The sequence below is a fragment of the Palaemon carinicauda genome, chromosome 2 (assembly GCF_036898095.1).
Source record: "Palaemon carinicauda isolate YSFRI2023 chromosome 2, ASM3689809v2, whole genome shotgun sequence".
NCBI lineage: Eukaryota > Metazoa > Arthropoda > Malacostraca > Decapoda > Palaemonidae > Palaemon > Palaemon carinicauda.
The window spans coordinates 134504670-134517888 of record NC_090726.1 but is presented as its reverse complement, the minus strand read 5'-3'; the positions used below and the strand labels follow the sequence as shown (position 1 = coordinate 134517888).

At 43.9% G+C, this 13219-nt stretch overlaps 1 protein-coding gene across 1 annotated transcript in view; it reads right to left on the bottom strand.

Moving 5' to 3' along the window:
- The window catches only part of LOC137627228 (general transcription factor 3C polypeptide 4-like), a 386672-nt gene that overhangs the window by 23093 nt on the left and 350360 nt on the right, over window positions 1-13219 (bottom strand). The window lies entirely within an intron of this gene.

Genomic DNA, 13219 nt, shown 5'->3' with positions numbered 1-13219 from the left:
AGAGGAGTCTCTGCCGGAGCCTCTACCTGTGGGACGAAAGGTAGTGGATGGTCGTTCATAGGCAGGGGTGAAGACTGGTGATTGGGACACCACCGGCTGGGGGACCAACTGAAAGGTCTATTGTGGTTGTGCAACCACTTGGGGAGTAGCGGGAGCCGGAAACTGGCGTTTCGGTTGACGCTGGTGGGGTCTTGGTTTGGAAGATTTCCTCTTAGGCTGAGGGCCTTCTTCCTGAGAGGATTTCCTTTTGCGGGACATGGCCCACTTATTGAGAAGGTTCTGGTTCTCAGAAGCGGCTTTGTCCACGATCTCTTTCACCAGAGCTGTTGGGAAGAGATGTTTGCCCCAGATATTGGTGGAGATTAGCTTCCGGGGTTCGTGTTTTACTGCCGCGTTGGCAAACACGAATTCTCTGCAGGCTCTCCGGGCCTTGATGAAGCTATACAAGTCCTTCATCACAGTCACTAGGTGGGTCTTCGCGAGAACCATATACAAGTATGGGACCCTAACGTCCCCGGCCATGACTTCGAGCTGAATTTGATGAGACAGGAAGGCAGCTAGCCTCTCCTTGGTCTCCTGCTCCCGACGAAGAAGGTGGTCGTTCAGCTTCGGAAGATCTTCATTGAACTGACGGCCAGCCGCGTCAGGTTCCAGTTTCCCGACCGTGAAGGTAAACTGGATATCTTTCCAGAATCTATCGTCGGGGGGAAGGGCGAGGGAGAGAGGCCTACACTCCTCCAGGGTAGGGCAGGGCTTTCCTTCCTCCACCGCCTTCATGACCGCATGAAAGGCCTTTTCTACGAAGGGAAAGGACCCAGTAGAGGGAGCAAGAAAGCACGGGTGTTTCTTGCTCAACGCCGGCATCTTAGAGTTGGTAAAACCTCGGATCCTTAATACATTCTGCCAGCATGGCTTGGGCTTTCAAGTAATCGAACATGATCACTTCTTTGGGTTAGGTCTCCTCCTTGGAGGCCGGTTAGGACCTGAGCCGGACGCAGAGAATCTGATCCTGGGGAATCACAGAGTCCGATAGAGCTTTTGGGAAAAGCAAGGCCCTCATCTTCCCATTGGGGAGATAAGGCCCGGTGGCGTTCTTTTGGAAACCGCGCACCCACTTGTGCAGTTTCTCTCGAGCGTTGTCCCTGGCCTCCGCGGACGGAGGGTTATCGAACGTCTCATCAAGAAGGCCTTTGCAGGTTGAACAGGGTTGCGGATCCCAGTACTTGAGATTACCCTTTTTCGCTGCACAGGGGGCAACCACCGTAGAAGTCCGGGCGGCGAACTCCACAGAAGGAGCTATCACACTTCACGTTCTCCTCCTGTAAAAGAAAGAGACCATGAATACATGGAACACATAGTTATGGCTTATATTACTCTTAAGATTAAGATTCACTTATATCTGTAGAATTGGTTTTATGTGAGCTCAGGATAGGTGAGCTAGAAAGGAAGTAGGAAGACACATACTTGTGAGTCCCGTCCAGCCGGTTACCGCGACCTTTTCTGCAGTCAATTCCTTAGGACCTGAGGTTCTAAAGAAGGGAATAGCATCCTTATGGATGAGCCAAGCTTAGGCTTCCTTATAAAGGAATTGTCTACAGAGTGGAGAGGATCTGAAATCATTCAGAACCTAGGGAGAAAGGGGGAAAATAGGATAAACCCCCTTTTATTTGGGTAGGTCCCAGCAAGAGACTGCACTGAGAAGCACAGAGTATGCTGGAAATATTGTACTGTACAACCGTACACCCTAGCCACTGTTTTTAGGGTATGAAATACCAAAGAAAGAGCGGTCAGGCTATCCGGCTGTATTAGATTGACTGCCGGCACGGGGCCGGCAGCTGGGGGGAGGGGTGCTTGTCCATGAAAGCCGCAGGGGCGGCGCCGGCAGACCGGCGGAAAGCCGAAGGCCGGTCCGGCGGGGTGAATCCATCTAAGGCTACACACTAAGCAGCAGAGAGGTAGGAGACACATAGGAAGGCGATCCCCGGCAGGGCGGCGGGTTTCCGGCAGGACGGCGGTCTCCGGCAGCCGGCAGGCTGTCGGCGCTGGTGAACCTAGCTGGTTGCATAAGATGGAGGGGAGGGTTACCTGAGATGTCGGCGGCAGCGTCGACAAGGGACGGCGGCCCCCCGGCAGCCGGCAGGCTGTCGCCCTAGGTAATCCTCAGATAGGAACATCCTATGAAGTAGGAAGGTCACCTGGGGTGTCGGCGGCTAGCGCTGGCAGGCGGAGGCGGCAGTGGACCGGCACCATGATAGGAGAGAGAAAGGTAAGGAGGGAAGTAAGGAAGGGTAATGCCCAATATCCGACCGGCTTCCCTCCGGAAGGAGTGCTCTCATGATAGGAGGGGATACGCCTATCATCCGGCAGCAGGGAGCCGGCAGACGGCTGGATACCTGTGGTAATCCAAGGGAGGATCAGAGGACACTCAAAAGAGGGGGATCTTCCGCTGGCAGGCCGGCCGCCGGCACAACCCCATAGTTCGACTATGAGGGGGAAGTGTAGCAGAGCGGCCAACCAAGCAGAAGAGCACAGCCTAACCTACAACTCTCCCCTATACAAAAAAGGGGAAGAGTTGTAGGACAGCGGACAGTGGTGTGAAGGCAAGCCAACACAAAGGGATAGAGTGGGGAGGGGGGGTTAGGGGTCTTTTGAGGGAGCAGAAGGCAACACAACCCTAAAGCTCCCAAGGGGTGTGGGGAATCTGTTAGGCGCTAGGCTACCCAGGCAGGAGAGAAACGCTCTCCAACCCTAGGGGAGGTTAGCTCAGATCAGGCACAGCACTGGTGTACTGTCCTAAACTATAATAAAACAGAATCCCCCAAGGCCTAACCTAAACCAGGAGAGTCTTCTCCTAGATTAGGGAGGGCTGGGAAGACATATCGCTAGGCTACAGGGAGGAAGGGACGTGTCCCAACCAAGTGCAGTCTAGGGGGAAGGGCAGAGTCCTTCCACCTTCAGTCTCAGTCGATACCTTAAGGGAAAGGCGTTCCCCCAAGGTGGACTGGGATGAACGATAGGTACTCTGGGGTTCTGTCCGAGGTCCCCCCATATACTATGGTAGGGAAGAGGGAAGAACGACCTAGCCTAACCTACCCGAAAACTATTCCGGGTAAGGGTGCTTAGATATAGCAAAGGTACTCAGAGGGAGGTTACCCGAAGGTAACAGGGGAGATAAGGAAGTATACAAGGGCCCCAACGTTGGGTTAGGGGAGTGTGACATGGATGGACCATGCACGGTCCCTTGTATGGTCCCTAGAAGGCGAAAGTACATGTGCAACACTGAATCTTGTATGTTTAAAATGCCTAGACTGTATCTTCATTAACATTAACACTAGGAACACTTATTATATCATACAGAAGTAAACATGAACACTAGGCTGCGGCCTAGGGTAGGCTAGTAGGCTAGCATGGGGTCGGCTAACTAAGAACGCCAAAGAATACCATCGGCATAATATAAATAATTCCTAGCAATGAAGACTAAATAACTAATGATATTAATTAGTTATAAGACCAGGAGGGCTGTTCTGGCTAACTAAATAAAGCATGCGAGGCGAACAGCGGCGTCGTAAAATGGCGCCTCCGGCCAAGGCACAGCTCTGCCACAAAACACAAGATTTAAGGGTAAAAAATCGTTACTTTACGGCCAGAGCTTATTTAAACAATACAAGAACCTGGTACTCAACTTTCCAGAAGAAGGCAAGGCCGAAGATTGCGACATGACTAAGGATGCAAGAGATAAAATGAGATCACTGGGAAAAACCAACTGTTGTAGAAAGCTACAGACGGAGGAATGGGGACGGACGTGACGTCACACAGTATGGCGGACAGCTATGGCCGCTGTTTGTTTACGTTGCGAGTACCGTAACAGTAACGAAGGAGGGTAACTTTGGAGCGGCTCCTCAGTTATCTCGCCACCTTTCCCCCTCGAAGTGTAAACGCTATGTGGGGTGCAGATAGCCATGTGGCGTGTTAATGCATGCGTCCCCTGTTGATATACGATATCCTAGAGGGAAACCTTTAGGGTACTCGCGCCAGAAGTTAGAATTCTGTGAAACCTTTAGTTAATTCTCTGGGAATATCTACTGTAGTCATATATACCCTAAGGAAGCTACTGAAGGAACCTTCCATCAGGACGACATGGCTTGAGCCCAATAAATGAGTGTATATGATTTTTATGGAAATGTGGACAGCATTGAGGGAATTTCATTTATTTCTTATGGAAAAAAATGTTTTAGTTTGTGAGCTCACTCCCAGAACAAATTAATTTCATAAACTGAGATATTAACGTACAGTATACAAAAACTTATTTTGGTAGCAATCCGAATTGTTTGGACTTTGTTCTGTTCTAAGCCACCTCTCAAAGTTCAAAAGACTACTTATTTTCACAGTTTCTGTGATTTTATAGACTAATTGCTAGACGTTTGTTTCGACTGCAAGAAAAATCAGATAAATCCCTAGATATTTGTGTCAAGTGCAAGAAAAGTTTCTCACATAATTCTTGTTTAGTGTTAAAACCTTTTCCCTTTTAAAATAATCTACAGTATAGAACCGTAAATTTTTTAACATTGTTCATGAATAGGTAAATTTATTTACCATTAGTGAATGTAAACAAAATGAAATCATTGAATGCAGGTGTATTCTAGAGAAATTTATGTGAATTTATCTCCTATGCAGAGTTTTTATCAGTAGAAAATTACATTTTTTATTTTGAATTTGTTTTAGAAATGAATAATTCAACAAGGGGAACAAGGTGATTACAAATTATTCTGAGATATGATTAAAGTTACATCATCCTAACCTAGATATTGATATAATTACAATGATGAATTCTGTTCAGATATTTCATCTTTTTGTGAATTTTTTAAAAAGAAGTACCATAATTTAGCAGGCACTTAAGATGGAATTCACGTTTTATTGAATACAGTATCCAGCGTTATCTGTGAGCACATTGGCAGCATTTTGTCTCAATCTTCATATCACTCATACAGTATTAGGCATGGTTAGTTAGTTATTCATATGATAGGCTATTCAATTACTTATTTTATTGCCTATTTAAGAATTGGTCCGATTTTCAAGGGTTTATTATAGCATCTATTTTGAAAGTTCTTTTCAATCCTTCCAAAATTTTAGTTGAATTCTTTAGGAAGAATCTATAATTTCCCATTATTTAGTAAAGACTGTTTTGCATCTTCAATCAGTAACTTTAGGAATGATTCAATATATTAATCTACTGTATTTCCAATTTTTCCCCTGATCCAATATTTGATTGTTTAACCAATCCAGACACTAATGGTTCAGATCATTAAAAGTTGGAAACATGTTTTGTTAGAAATGGTTGGATTTTCCATTTGAAAGAACAATTCCATTTGTGGATTATTTGGTTTGCTTGCTTCAAAATCCGGTGTTTTATAATAGGTTAATGCAGGGCAAATATTAAAGCTGGGATAAAAACATTGTCTTTTATCAGCAATATCCTTGCTTTATTTATGAATTATAGACTAAATATACTTAGTAATAAGTATTATTGGCAATGGCCCATCAATTAAAGATGTTAATTGAGTATGATCGGATCGGCTGAGGAGACTGCAGAGTACTGTATTGAACTCTGTTTATGAACCAAAAATTTGAATTCATCTTATATTAAATGAAGATAGCAATCAGATGAGTTAGTATTATTGATAACGCATAATAGTATGGAAATTACAATATAGCAATATGGCTCAGACTTGCAATGGGTTTCATGGTTTCAACTATGGTGCACAGCCAAGTGATTACAATCAGTTTGTAAGTAGTATAACAAATAGCTTATGGCTCCAAGAGATATTCTTACCTTTTGGAGTCTTTTAGCCAACTTTTGAGATAGAGAGAAAAACTTCCCTCCAAGTATTAGCCTAAATATGTACTGTCTTGATGTTTCATTTGCATGATGGCAAATGCAATATCAACTCTAGTTCATCCAAAGGTATAGGGGTTAAGAACAAATAACTCAGGCACATTTTAAGGTTCATGCCTTTTCATGATTTGGATTTAAATAATACTATAAGCAATTCAAATATTTTCTGTTTTATTTTCTCTATTGATATTTATGATAGTCCAGAAACTTCAGAATTTTACTGATCTTATATGCTAATCCACTTTTCTTTTTATATGGTAGTACAGTACTTTGCTTTTATATGCCTTATAATAATAATTATCTCTGATGATGATTATCCTGGCATGGAGCCAAACTAAGAGTTGGAAATTCACGATTTTTTTTATCTTTTCCCCCAGAATCCTACTTAGTTTCATAACATGTTTCAATATTCTTACACTCCTCTATAATTTAAAAATTGTAACGCATCAACTTTTTATATGCCGGGTATAACTTCTGGTGCTATAATGTCTTTATGTTTTTTTTATGATTCTACATATTACACACTCATGTGTTAAGGTCAACAGTTGCTTTTAACAAATCACTCATTACCTTTAATATCTCAAAAGCCAGACCATTTTTCTTCTTAAGGGCTCACCAGCCTTTACATTTTTAATTTCATCTTATGGTACCTCAATTCATATTTTTTCTCTTTATTTATTAGGTTCTTAAGTTAGTGCCTCTTTATACACCATTATTTCTTTGTATCTACCTAATTTTTCAATTTTTTCCTTTAATTTGTTGCTTTCACATCTCTATCCTTATACATCCAGTTTCTTGTGACAAAACATTAATGTGAGTCCACTTTTATATTGAGATTGTGATCCCCCCCCCTCTCTCTCTCTCTCTCTCTCTCTCTCTCTCTCTCTCTCTCTCTCTCTCTCTCTCTTTGTGCCTTATCTTGCCTTGATTTTTCTGCTGAAACTTTTTTGCCATATTACTTCCTTACTCATTAATTTCTCAGAGGAATGAAGTGGAAAAATGCGGATCCTCATTTTTTAGCTAGGAAAGCATTGCCTGGAGAAAGGAGTACTTCGGCTGAAGGGAGGAAATCTATGTTTTCCGGGTTCGTGAGAGAGCTGCTAGTTCTGATATTCCATCACCCGAGGCCAAAGCCGTTAGAAATAAAGTCTTCCTAAGAAGAGTGATAAGAGCAGGATTCATTGTCCGTGTTCGGCGCAAGTTTTGAAGACACCGTTCATAGACCAGAGTCCTTTTGTGGCTGAACCGAAGGCCAAAGCCTAGCACATGTTTTTGGAATAGATGAGAAATAGGAATCAGCTAGGTTAATGTTAAACCCAACAAGGAAGATCTTCTCCAAATCTGACTTGATGGTGGTTAAAGTTCTAACTGTTAGGCCTTTGCCAAATAAGAACCTCAAGAAAGAGATGTCTATATTCGGAGACATACGAGTATGGTCTGAACTCTTAGGGAATCTGCTAGTTGTTAACGGCCGAATCATATTGGCGAATAGTCGAGTCCCTTTTGTCTGATTCGATGAAGAGATCGATTTCCGGTTGAATGTTCGCGTCTCTACGAGCTGCAAACTTCCTGTAGTCCACAAAGTCAGAGTTTTGGCTATCCTTGAGCAATCTGACACAGTGAGTTTGGATTACTTGAGTCAGTTTGGGGAACGGAATCTGGAAGGGACGGAGTTTCAACTCGAGGAGGAGAGGAAACCAACTGTTCTTGGCCAGTGAGGTGGTACTAAATCCACTGTCCCCCGGAAGGAACGTAGTTTGTGTAAAAGTCTCATTAGAAGATTCACTGGGGGAAATAGGTAAACCTTCTTCTAATGGTTCCTGAGTATCCACCGGAATGAAATTATGTCTAGAGACCCTTCTGACTCCAGTGGTTTTGTACTGGCTAGTGAGTCCTCTCTCACATTCTGGACTCCCGCAAGGTGAGTTACTGACAGGATCCAGTTCTTTTCTGTTGGCCAGGCGTAGATAACGACCAGGATCCGATTCAGGTTGGGTGACTTGGATCCTCCCCTGTTGTCGCAGAGTACTACGTCTGTTCTGGCTGACACTACTCTGATGTTGCTCGACCTCGGAGGAGAGAGTCTCTTCAGGGTCAAGAACACTGCCATGGCTTCGAGAACATTGATATGGGTCTGTTTCATGGCGGGTGACCAAGACCCCTGAAACATCTGAAGTTCGGAGTAATCCCCCCATCCACTTAGAGGTGTGGCTGTATGGAATGTCTCTTGTGGAGGTGGGAATTGTAGAGGAACCGATTTGGAGAGGTTCCTCAGTTCGGACCATGGGCATAGTCTCATTTTCAAGACAGAGGGGATCTTTGAGACCTTGTCTCTTAAAGGTACTGTAGCTCTCTTTCTCCAAACTCGATTGATGTCTTTGCATTTTTGTTATTGAAGTGAATTGGAGAAGGCCGATGATACTTTCTAAGGTTCTTCTGGACATCTGTTTGTGTTTGAGAAAATTCTTGACCTTGGAAGCTATTCCTCTTACCTTTTTGGAAGGGAGAGAGAACGTGTTCTTTGAAAGGTCCCACTGAATGTCTAACCATTCTAAGTGGCCTGATGGTTGCAGGCAAGACTTTTGGAGATTGACCCGAAATCACAGGTTGTCGAGAAATTGAAGTACTTCCTTCGTAGCTCTGTTGCTTTCTATGGCCGACCGGGCCCAAATGAGCCAACCATCCAGATAAGCCATGATCTGTATCTCTTGGTTCCTGAGTTGTACTAACACTGTCTCTCCCAGTTTCGTGAATATCCTGGGATCAATGTTGAGGCTGAAGGGCATGTCTTGAACGCAAAGGCTTTCCTGCCTAGGCGGAAACCCAGATAAGAAGAGAAGTTTCGAGCTATAGGCACATGATAATAGTCGTCAGAAAGATCGACAGAGGTGGTGACGGCCCCAAGGGGAAGTAAGGTCCGTACCTGAGAGATAGTCATCATCCGGAACTTGTCGCAGAGAATTTAAGAGTTTAGCTTTGACAAGTCCCGGTCCACTCTCAATGTCGACAAGCCTTTCTTCGGAATTGTGAACAGGAGGACTTGGAACTTCGGTGATCGGTCCCGTTTGATTGCTTTCTCCTTTAGTAAATCTGTGGTGTACTCTTTCAGGATGGGAGTGGATTTCTGGGAGAAGGTCACTGGTGGAGGAGGAGGACCTTGTGGCCATTTCCACCTCAAGCCTTTAGAGATTATGCTATGAGCCCTCGGACCGAAGGTCCAATTGTCTTGAAAGTGGTAAAGTCTCTCCCCTACCGGGACCACCTCGTTGTGAGGGAGTGAACCTAGGTCCTTTCCTTCCCCGAGCCCCCTTTTTTCTAGGTCCGCCTCGATGGCGGAACTGTCTTCTACTCCTGTATCTTCCTCTCTGGTGTCCACGAAAGGAACCTGAGGGTTCGGAGCTAGGGCTGTATGCAGGCGAGGGCATTGAATCGGGGTTGGGCTGTGTACCTGGGGAATCAGTGAGGTATCCCACCTGATGAGGGGGGGATCCAGATGCATAGGGGTCGAATCAGAGGAAGACTGTGATGACGAGTGGGTAACCGACTATTGATGGCAGTGACCCCGGTTCGTTTTGTAGAGGGCAACTCTCTGCTTCTTCTTGAAGAAAGCTTGCTTTTGGTCTTCGACCTTCTTTCTGGCAGTGAGGCCCTGCCTTTCCTGCAATTTTGGGTTTCTCTCGTATCATCTTGTAGAACCTTGTTCACCTCCTCCTGAGGGAAGAGGGTTTTACCCCATCAGGGGGAAACTATCAGCCTGCTCGATTCCTGTCTGATAGAGGCCACAGACAGAACGTATTTCCTACAACTAACCCGATCAGACCACCAAACGTGTAGGTCGAATTGGAAGGGCAGAGATTGGTTCTTCATGAATATCCGAAACAAAGTCTCAGTGGGATAAACCGAGGCTAGGGTCTCCCCGAGGTGGGGTCCGGCTCTTTAAGAGCCGGCATGGCCGAACCTTCTTGTCAGCTTGAATAGTAAGACCTGTCCAATTATCCGTAATAGGCAAGGCAACAATGATAGCCGTTGTAGATATGGCGTATTCCCCATTGTGTGGGGTGAGCTTGGAATTATCGTACCCCCCAGACCGACAACATCCTGGTCGAGACAGATCGGGCCTGCCGTTTAGGAAATAATACTGTTACCTTCGGTACCTTGCCTAACCTAACCAAGTCATGCTCTTTCAATCGAACGAATCCGTTGAATGGGTATTCTAGTCCCTGAGAGTAAATTCTAGGTCCTCCAGAGGGCGGACGTCTATGCCATCCAGAGTTATGGTACCATCCATATATGGGACATGTAAGGCAAATTTCTATGTGTTGTTTTTATCGAAGGTTACTTCGATACGTCTGGGGCTGTAGGGGGAGACATCCAAGTTCCTGAACGGATCCGACTCACCACCATATCTTTGAGCTCCGTCATAGCCCCCTAGAATGTGTTGTATCTACTCTTTAACCCTACTCTTGGCTTTTAGCAGTCACGGTTTTATGCAGGGAATATGAACATCAGGATCCTTTGAGGGTCCTAGGTCGGTGACGCAGGTAATTGCAAAGCTGAAGGCTCCAAACTCATCACCACCTACCTGCCCATCCATGGGGTCGATGTCCAACCCTAGAGAGGACACTCCGAGGAGATAGGGTCCTCTAGATGGAGCATTCCTTCCAAACCTTGATACCCAAGGGCGGGGAGCCGCTCTTGCAGGCCGGAGAGATTCACCATCGTCCTGAAAGAAGTGAGGGGATTAGTGATGAAGGAGAAGACCGTTCTCCTCAATAAGTAATGCATACATAAATCCGGATCAAATTAAATCATCGCCCAAGTATACCAAATAGAAACATTAGAACCAACTTACCTCATGGGTCAGGAGTATGGAGGACAGCTCGTAGCAGATCGTGCATGACTCCGGGAACCATACCATGTAGGCGGACCTTCTGTAATAGAAAGGAGACATAAGTCTGGATGTTCCTTGAAACTCTGGTTAGTGATCCCATTCACAGGCTGGGATCAACCAAATCAGTATAACTAAAAATAATGGCTATTTTTATGCATATATTTATTATAAATATGTAGTATAAACTAAAATTACGGTTATATCTATGAATATATTCAATTATAAATATGTAGAAATATGGATAAATATCCATACAACATCGAGTTCAAAATAGAAATAAATTTCTACTCAGTACTTGGGATCGAACGCTAGCCCCTTCTAATGAAAAGCCAGGTCGAAACCAACCATGCCATGAGAGGCTATCTACTGTTCCTTGAGACTCCGGTCAGTGAACAGATGAATCAATAGTATACTAATATCCAGTAACCACGTAACATGTAACTATAAACCTCATCGGTAAAATAATGTTAACCCCGGTTCTGAACGTCTGAGTCAGGGGTGGCCAACCTATGACTCATGCGCCAACAGTGTCGCATTGCACGATTACAAGTGGCGCACTATACCCCATAGATAGTAAATTGAATGACTTTTCTTTAAAATTGCTAAATATGTTCATATATTTTCATTAGGACTTTCAAGAATAACTAATGAACATTATCAACGCAAATTCAAAGTGTCATTAAAGTAAGTACAGTTTACTTTGTATTCATGTTAAATCCTTTCCTTTACAGCTAAAACAAAAGATTGGCCACCCGTGGACTGAGTGGTCTCTGTTGCCACCGGAGATCCTGCGATAAAGGTCCGTCATAGTGAAAACGTGAACATCAGAGGTAAGATAATATTAACCTCAATGCTGAACATCTGTGTGATAGCCGGTTAAGCCGGAGATTCGATAAAAAGGACCGTAATAATGAAAGGTGATTATTCATGAAAAGGGGTTCGTACCCTGGTTCTGATCGTCTGATTGATCTCTGTTTGTACCGGAGATCCGGTGACAAAGGTCCGTCATCGTGAAATCGTGACCCTCAGCGGTACGATAACATTCCTCCATACTGAATGTCTGTGTTATCTCCAGTGAAGCCGGAGATTCGATGAAAAAAGGGCCGTTATAATGAAATTGTGATCAATCATGACAAAGGTTCGTGTGCAAAAGGCCTCAGCCGGAGTCTGAGTGGCGGATTTCACCGTTGCACTCCAAATATCTGACTAGTTCTCACCCAATGAGTATCCATTATAGCGGAGTATAACTCAAGGCGGAGCTAAGGGTGTCGTCATAAAGCGATCCCAAATAATGACTCATACACTAACATAACCTATTAATAGTGCTAGCTCTATTAACAGTAACCACATCAATAAAACGTGAATATCATTAAACGTAATATCATCAAGTCGGAGAATGAGAGGAGGCAGGAATAACTCGTGATCGTATAAAACGGAAAACGGGAAATCCACCTCCTCTACTCGAGCGTAATAAAGAAAACGAGAGAAGGGGTAACTCTTATCTGTAGAAACAGAATACGAGCACTCTATGCTCACGCTCTCAAGGTTACATAATAAAAAACCAAAATCACACAATAATATGATAAGAATAATGATAAAATTGTAATAACCAAGAACGAAGAATAACGACAACGTAACAATTAAACATAAAGATATAGTCTAAATCAAGCACCTTCCTGAGGCGTGAACATAACTATAACAAAGACTAGATCGATATTCTTCGTCCAAATTGGACTTGCTAGCAAATAAATACCATAGTAAAAAACAATAATAAATAATGATAATAATATTGGTCATAAAACGTAAGTGATATAACCTAGATGACAGAGTACCAGAAGGGCAATATTAACATGAAAAACTACCGAATCGAACAAAACCAAAATGGCTGCCGATACCGAGGACGGCCAAGCCTCTTCCAAAATTAAAATCCACATTACTGGAACGAGAACAAATGCCCGGTACTGAAAAAACTGTCAAAACAAACTATGGTACTTAACATTGGTAAAGGTGAAGTAGCAACGTCAGTCATGTTGAATTAACGACAATCACTTGCGAAACACACCTAACAAAATAAAAACGACTTAGCGGGCAAGTCCAAAACAGAAGGATGACCTGGATAGCGCGAGTAGTAGGTGTCGGTGGAGTAGTCCAACTGTATTCTCTAGGGCCTGTCACGGCCCTCCCCTTTGATGAAGGGATTATCTAAATGGAAGACAGCCTGTGAATAGTGGTTTACACACGCCCTTGTTAAATACACGACACCAACAAGGTGTTTGCGCGAGGGTTGTAACCTCTGCATTCCATGCTTTTATCTTTCTCTAGTATATTTGGAAGATTTATATTAGAAAAGTGTAAAGAAGGACCCTTTTCACCGGCCGTCACAGATCGACCCAGAAATAATTTGTTATAACATAAAAAAGATAAACAATCAACTT